Below are 8,616 nucleotides of genomic sequence, written 5' to 3'. Positions count from 1 at the left end.
CAAGTGCTGGAATTAAGGGTATGCACCACCACACCCAGCGTGTTTTGTATTTTACATGTATTTTTGTATTAAAGAGGTAAAGCAGAAACTAACACTTGTTATATAGTGGATTTCCTTTTCTTTTTTCTTTTTATATGGTGGACTTTCTAATTACCACAAATTAATTGTAGAGAGTATTATGAAATACAGTGCACTGGGCAAGCAGGGGTGCCTGGTGGGCCCATTCCAAGACAACTCTGAGAAATCACACCACGACAGACCTGGTGTAAGGGAGGTTTATTTGGAGAAAGGAGGGAGAGTGAGATCCTGGAGAATCAGTAGAGGCAGGCAGAAGCAGAGCCATGAGGGCCAAGAAGGGATGACAGAGATGACAGAGAAGACAGACAGAGAGAGATAGAGACAGAGAGACAGACAGAATGGGAACATACACTAGGGTAGCAAGCAATCCTTTTTATATGTCACCCAGTGTGTCACCTGCACCTGGTTGCAGATAATCATGCCAGTCCCGGGGAGGACTCTAGCAGAATCACCTGTAAGTTAACAGTTTTTGTTTGTTTTGTTTTTTAAGACTGTACTCATGCTATTGAAAATGTAATCATTTTAAGCCTACTTGGGGGGCTCTCAAGTGTATAGAAATAGAAGTGGAATGATGAACTTGTACATATGCACATCAACAGTACTAACCATAATCTCCTAAAGGGCTATGGTGTTTAGTCTGTATCCTTGTCTATCCCTTGTTCTCATTCCAACACATTTCAGATGCACTACCATTCAGCATGTTTGTCCAAAGTGCATTAAAACCTAACCACCAGCAGGGCCTGGGGATGCATACCTTTAATCCCAGAACTTGGGAGGCAGAGGCAGGTAGCTCTCTGATTTCAAGGCCAGTCTGGTTTACAGAAGGAGCTTGAGGACAGCCAGGGCTACAAACAGACCCTGTAAAACAAACAACAAACTAATCATTCTCTCCAAGTTCTATAATTCCTTAATATTAACTAATGCCAGTAGGCAATTTGTGCTCCAACTTTCTTAGTTATTCAAATAAGGATCCAATCAATGTTCAACACTGACTTGGGAAATACATTAATCCTTCATTATCTTTGAGTACAGTATTTCTTATAAATTGCTAAATACAGTGAAAGTTTTAAGCTATCTTAACCAACTTAATGATTATCTTGGGATGACTACACTGACTAGTCATGTCTAGTGAGTGGACACGTACCATAAAATCCCACAGAAGAAGTCTTGTTTCATCTTAACAGTTCATGAGGCTGGATTTTTGTTTCATTTTAGCCTTCTTAAAACATCAATGTGTTTTTGTGGGTACATGTCTGAGGGTGCCATGATGTAGACATGGCGGTAAGAAGACTACTCTTTGGGAGTCTGCTCTCTCCTGCCCATTTCTGAGGCAGAGTTTCTTTGTCTGTTGGCTGTTCTGCATTCTCTGGCCAGCTGGCTTTCTAGCTTCTAGGAATTCTGTCCTCTTCCACCTCAGTCTAGGATTGTTAGGATTTCACCTGTGTATTGGGCTTGAACTCCCAACGTAATTGAGGATGACCTTGAAGTCCTGACCCTTCTGTATCTACCTCCCAAGAGCTATGATTATTGATGTGTACCACTGCACAATTTAAGCAACACTGGGAACAAACCTAGGGCTTTGTGTGTGCAAGGTAAACATTCTATTTGAGCTAATTCCCAGTTGGTTCAGTCTAAGAGGGATGGAAAAACTCGGGAGTGACACCATAACTCAGCAGGTTAAGGTACTTGCCACCAAACATGTTGAACTAAATTCAGTTCCCAGGAAGGAGAGAGCCATCTTCTATAAGTTTCCCCCTGACCACATATGTGCCATGACACAAGTGACCACACACATACCCACATACAAAACCGGTGTAATAGAAAACCTTAAGTAATGTCCCAATCTTCTAGCATACTGTGAGTGAGCTCTTATTTTTTTTTTTTTTTTTTTTTTTTAAGATTTTATTTTATTGTATGAGTACACTGTAGCTGCCTTCAGACACACCAGAAGAGGGCATCAGATCACATTACAGATGGTTGTGAGCCACCATGTGGTTGCTGGGATTTGAACTCAGGACCTCAGGAAGAGCAGTTGGTGCTCTTAACCACTGAGCCATCTCTCCAGCCCGAGCTCTTATTTTCTAAGGAAACTAACACCAGGTAGTTTTCAAACAGAAGGCTGACAGCTATAGTACATATGATACCAATTTTCCTAGGAAAGCCAGGTTTGGGGCACGATTAAACAACAGGCAGCTTTAAAAGTGTTGGAAGAAAGGCTGGAGAGATGGCACTCGTTAAGGGCGTGTCTGTTCTTTCAGAAGACCCAAGTTCAATTCCCAGCACCCACATGGTAGTGCACAACTGTCTAACTCCAATTTCAGGGGATCGGCACCCTCATACAGACACACATGTAGGCAAAACACCAATGCACATTAAAACAAACCTTTAAAAACAAAAAGCAGTGAAAGAAAAGAGATCGTGACTTACGTGTGAGGAAGTTTTCAGAACGAGGCTGCTGAAACTGGTGAGATCCACATAGCTGGCAGAGCAGCTGCACACTATCTGGTTTACAATCTTTGTTTTGCACATAATTAAAGCATGATTCTTTGGCTACTAGAACTAACACTTCAGGAAAAGACAGGAACATTCAGTTTCTAACTGCTAGCACTGTTCAGGCTTTTTCCTTTTTGTGGTTTTGGTTTTTCAAGCCAGAGGTTCTCCGTGTAATCCTGGGTGGCCTGGAACTTACTCTAGACCAGGCTGGCCTCAAACTTGGAGATCCAACTGCCTCCCGAGTACTGTAATTAAAGATGTGCACCACCATGCCTGGTTTGTTCATTCTTTTTTTTATTTACGTCCTTTATTTTGTATGTCTGTACACGGTGTGTGTGTTGTGTTATTTATGAGGTCAGAAGAGGGACTCAGCTCCCCGGAACTGGAGTTATAGGTAGCTGTGAGCTGTCATGTGGAAGCCGGGCAGCAAGCCCAGGTCCTCTTTAGAAGAGCAGCCAGTGCTCATAACGGCTGAGCTATGGCTCCAGCACTTGCTTGCGCTTCTTAAAGGAGGAACATTTTAACAGAATGATCATACCATGGAAAACATTCTAATAAAGTCACAGTTTAAAGCCAGATAGGATGACCTGTGTCTAATTCCAGTACTTCAGAGGCTGAAACGGGAAGATTGTGAGTTATAGGGTAGCCTCAGCTCCACAGCAAGATCTTGTATGGGGTTGGAGTAGGGGGCTTACCTCAACCTAATAAGATTTTTGAAAATGTTACTTTTGTGTGTGCCCAGAAGTGTGCAGGTCATGGTCAGTACGATTTGGAGTAGGTTTTCATACTTTTTCCCACCATGTGGAGCCTGGGGCTCAAACTCAGGTCATTAGGCTTTGAGCAATCTCTTACCCACTGAGTTAGCTGATTAGCCCAAAAATGGGATGTGTTATGGTAAAGCTGTCATTTTCTGAAGACATTATAAACTTCAAGCTGTAGGACCAGTGCTACTCTGAAAATCTTGGAGAACTATGCTGGGTCAGTCCTCACTGTCAGCCCCAAGCTCTCATTCATTCATCCTCAAAACCTGCTATGGGGCCCATCTCCTGCTTCCTCCCCACCACCACCCCTATGCTCAGTGCTTAGGTACTGTAAACTTAACAGAGTAGACTGAGGAGAGCACCCCATCCAAAGGCAGCCTCCTGCAGACTAATGAGACAGGCTTTCTGCAAAAGTCAGTTTGGCTAGCCAAATTCTACACGGCTGTAGTGGCTATTCCTAGTTGTCAATTTGACTATATCTAGAATAAATTCAATCCAGAATTGGAAGGTTTACCTGTGATCCAGATCTTGAGGCTAGAAGACACACGTTTCTGACCTGGATCTTGCATTGGAGATCTTGAGGCATAGTGGCTATGAAAAGCTTAGGCCCAGGCAAGACTAAGGCAAGGAGATCTCTGAGTTCAAGGTCAGCCTGGGACAAAACAAGTCCCAGATCCAGGGGTGGTCACCTTTAATCTGGGACTCACCTTCTGCTGGAGGCCTACTTAAGGACACCGGAAGGAGGAAGATTCGCTCTTCTTTGCCTGCTTGCACTTACTTGCCAGCACATCTGTTGGAATCTACTTCTACAGAAGCCCAGCTGAAACAACTAGCCTTGTGGGACTGAGCAACTACTAGGTCCTTGGACTTCCCATCCACAGCTGACCAGTGTTGGGAGTTGGACTACAGACTGTCAGCCATATTAACAAATTCCCTTACTACATAGAGACTACCCGTAAGTTCTGTGACTCCAGAGAACCCTGACTAATACACCGGCTAAATCTGAAGCACAAGGGAGCAACACTAAGAAAACAGAAACAAGGAACAGTTAGAGAAATTCTGTGTGTCCCAAGGGGGTGACAACAACTCACCTCCAGGACAGCTGTTACCTTTCTCTTTCCATGCTGCCTGGCACTGGGCTCCCTTTATCTCAAGGTTAGTTTGAGTTTCCAGTCCTTACAGTCTAAGATCAAACTGGCACATGTGTGAACCTTTATATTTAAAGGAAACTTTTTAAGTATTAGAAGATTACAGAGGAATCATCCTAGCTATGATGTTGCATGCCTTTGATTCCAGCATTCGGCTGGTTGAGGCAGTCAAGATCTCTGTGAGTTCGAAGCCAGCCTGCTCTACAGAACCAGTTCCAGGGCAGCCAAGACTACATAGAGAAACCCTGTCTCTGAAACAAACAAAACAGGGGTAGAGAGATGGCTCAGTGATTAAAAGCACTGAGTGCTCTTCCAGAGGTTCTGAGTTCAAATCCCAACAACCACATGGTGGCTCACAAACATCTGTAATGAGATCTGATGCCCTCTTCTGGTGTGTCTGAAGACAGCTACATTGTACTTATATATAATAAATTAATTAATTAAAAAAACCCAACAAATGAATCGTCCCAAATAAAATGGAATGTTCTTGATGTTGTCTCTAGCCTCTCCAAGGAAGACTTAGTTTTAGAAACCCAAGGAAGATAGATTTCTCTAAGGATATGTCTATGTTCCATTCTGGCTTTCATGTTTGAATCATCTGGGAAGCTTTTTATTCTTCCTACCTGGGATTACTGTTATAGATTTTAGATGACACAGTTTTAGAATTTCTGCCTCAGCTGGGCATATGCTTTTAATCCCAGAATTTGAGAGGCAGAGGCAATTGGAGCTCTGTGAATTGGAGCTAGCCTGGTCTACATAGGGAATCCCAGGCTAGTCAAGAGCTAGTAGCTACACAGTGAGAGGTCTTCTCAAAAAGCAAAACAAATTCCCATAAAATAAACTGGGCACATTAGTCTGAATTCAGATAGAATTGAATGTTCAATCAGGTGAATCTCCGTATTTAGTTGTGTTCTCCTAAAGTGAATCATTTGAGAATTGTTTTATTTTTAATCTGCTGTACTGTATGTGAGCACACCCGCACTGCTCATGTGGAGTTCAGAACATAACAGTATACAGTCAGTTCTCTCCTACCTTTGCGTGTGTTCTAGGAATCAACTCAAGGTTGTCTGGCTTGCATGTCAAAAGCTTGCTATCTATGAATCCCAGGATGGTATATTCATGTATTTATTTATACTTAGTGTGTGTGAGCATGTTCTCAAGTGTCAAGGCCCTCAGGTAGAGGTCAAGAGACAACTGTCAGGCCTCTGTTTTGTCTTTCCACTATGTGGGTTCCTGAGATCATGGTGGGACTCCGGTCCTCAGCCTTGGTGGCAGGCAACTTCACCCACTCAGCTGTCTCACGGCACTGTTTCATTTTTAAAGATTTTTATTTATGTATATGTTTGTGTGCATTGAGCTGCAAGCTGGTATCCTGAGATCAAAAGAACTAGAGTTACTTGTGGTCATGAGTGGGGGCACAGAACTCTGATCCTCTGGGAAAGCAGCAAGCCCATCTTTTATAAAGAAAAACAATGTGCCTCCTGATAAATGGTTTGAAGGCGCTATACAGTACTGTACCCAGGCTTAAATCTTTTGTAATAATCACATGTGCTTTTATGGTGTTTGAAACCATCAATCTCCTCCATTTGTTCTAGTTATTTAAGTAAACCCACACTTTATATAGGTTATGGGTAGAAGACTTACTCCTTCGGTTTAAGAAATGTATAAATTATGCCCAGTTATAAAGCATTAAAAAACCAGTTAAGTCATGTAGTGACATTTTTGAGAAATTTGCAATATTAGTTTCTTTTAAAACACAAATATTAAAATGTGCTTTCACTTTCATCCCAGGCGTAAGGGTGGGGGTTTGGGGGCTGCTTAGGACTGTCTGCCTCAGGCTCCAGCAGAGGGATGGTTTTGCCAGCTGCAGAGAGTTTCTATGATTATGTGAGTTGGGAATTCTGGGAACTTTTTAGAGGATATAAAAATGGTAGGCCCTGGAGTTTACATACGCGGTTTGTTAGTAGTAGTAGCACTCAGCGAAGAAACAAAAGGAAAGAAATTAAATTCAAGGATCCCTCTCCCTCTTCCTCTCCATCCCCCTCAGTCCTCCATCCCTCTCTCTGTCCCTCTTTCTCTCCTGTGTAGTGTTAGAGGGTGAAGGGGTAGGAGGGTAGCAAAGACTCATACTTTTATTATTTAAAATAGAGACAGATAACAAAGTATTTCTGTTAGTGTAGTTAATTTGCTATTCTAGTGCTTCAGGCTTGGGGTGGGGTGGAATTTTTGTTATTAGTTTGTTGTTGTTGTTGGTTTTTTTTTTTTTTTTTTTTTTTTTTGGTGCAACAATGATCATTGCCGGCCCCAACTTTATGGACCCAGGGAGATCTTGACATGATATTTAGGGGAAATGATCTTCCTTTCTGGAACGCAACTTCTCCAAGGGTTAGAGAACCCTGCTCTCGCCTTTCATCACATCAAGCTGAAGCCTTGGTCACCCACACACATAGAAGGGATCGCTCAAGCCAGCCCTCTAAATCCAAAAGGAGCCTGAGATACTTAAATACTCGTGTGTGTGGTGGGGGTGGGGGGGTGGTGGGGGTGTGGTCGGGGTGGGGATCAAAAATGAAGAAGGCAAGGGAATGAGGTTGGCCTGTTGGTGGAATACTCAATATTCAAAGTCCTAGCAGGGAAGGTAGCTTCTAAGGTTCCTTACCATTTACCTCACTTTTAACTGAGCGACTTCGCCTCCCTCTTCCCCCGCGCCTCCGGCGGCGCGCCTCCGCTTTTCCCAATGACAACATGGCGCCTCCCTGTGCGGCGTGAGCGACTTCGAGCCACCGGTCACCGCGCTCCCTCGGCCCGTCCCCCGGCCCGCGTCAGCCTTTCCACACAAAAACAAGATGAGGCTCAGCCTCATTCCCGAGCCCCTTGGTGACAGCGGGAGCGCTGTCCGCCTGTCCGTATGGGAGCTTGGCGCCGCCCCACGCTGGGCAGGCGCATCCCGCCTACCCCCCGCCCCCCGCCCCGCACAGAGCGCGGGCGCTGCCCACCGCCGCGGGGCTGAGAGGACAGCCCGCAGCTTGGCACCCAGGCGGCCTGGGGGCTCGAGGCCCAGGCGCCCAGCACGGCGCGCGCGTCGCTCGCGCCCTTTCGCGTTGCGGGCCCCAGGGGACTGGCAGCGGGAGTGAACCGGGGGAGATCGCGAACGCCGCGGCAGGTGAGCGAGCCGAGGCCGGCGGGCCCGGGAGGCACCGGGCGGTAGCTCTCCGGTTTCTGGGCCTCTCCTGGTCGGTGGGGTCCGGGATGCCGAGTGGAACGAGGAGGAGATGGGTGGGTGAGGCTCACTTTACAGGCCGCACTCCTGGGCGCGCATCCCTGACACTCCCTCGCCGACCAAAGCTGCTGTTTACAACGAAATCTGGACGCGGTTCCCAGCGCCGGTGGGCAGAGATCTTTCTTTCACTTTCTGGAGACCCTTTCTGGAAGATTCTTTTGTGTTCAGCTTGGGCCTGTGTTCAGCTCCAACAGATGAGGGTCCCTGTGCCAGGACCCTCCTCCTCCTCTTCCTCCTCCTCCTCCTCCTCGGTTTCCTGGTTTAGGTACCTTAGGGTTTTGTGATTGTTGAGCGAGTGAATGAGAGCAATTAAATAGCCCACGGATGCATCCTCCAACTCTTTAATTATAGTTGCCAGTGTGGAATGGTTGTTGTGTGCCAGCCTATGGCTGCAGTATACCCTTATGCATTAAGTGTACAAAACTGAAGTCACACAGTCTGTAAAGAGACAAAATCGAACCTCAGTAGCGACAGGAAATAGGACATTTTAAGAAAAATGGATCACTTTACTGAAGTTATCGTCACTTTTAAACCACAGGTCTAGTGCTACCCTAAACATGTTGGACAACTCCTCCCAACACAGTGACATCACACAGATGACACAGGGATTTATGTCTGTCAACAAATGGGTATCTATTCGCCGGCTTGAGGGTAGGCGGTTATACTAATAGAGCATTTATGGAGAATATGATTGGTCTTGGCTCTTGAGAAGTTCAAAATCTAGACACAGCTTTTCATTTTGTTTTTACAGTGCAAATTAGCACTTTCCCCACCAGACCCCCAATCCTCTTTATCTTTGCTAACGGCCACCTTTCCATTTCAGGTGCTTTGGCTTCTGTCAGAGGAATGAAAGAAAATA

At 45.3% G+C, this 8,616-nt stretch overlaps 1 protein-coding gene across 1 annotated transcript in view; it reads left to right on the top strand.

Moving 5' to 3' along the window:
* Nucleotides 1-7,490: 7,490 nt before the first annotated feature.
* Tcp11l1 (t-complex 11 like 1) overlaps nucleotides 7,491-8,616 on the top strand; it is a 29,968-nt gene continuing 28,842 nt past the window's right edge. The window contains exon 1 of the mRNA XM_032903834.1: nucleotides 7,491-7,640. The gene's annotated coding sequence lies outside the window, so the exon portion shown is untranslated. The remainder of the gene's footprint in view (nucleotides 7,641-8,616) is intronic.

Source organism: Rattus rattus, chromosome 5 (genome assembly GCF_011064425.1).
Source record: "Rattus rattus isolate New Zealand chromosome 5, Rrattus_CSIRO_v1, whole genome shotgun sequence".
In the NCBI taxonomy this organism is placed as follows: domain Eukaryota; kingdom Metazoa; phylum Chordata; class Mammalia; order Rodentia; family Muridae; genus Rattus; species Rattus rattus.
Note: the sequence above shows the minus strand (reverse complement) of the source record. Positions and strands in the feature narration are given on the sequence as shown.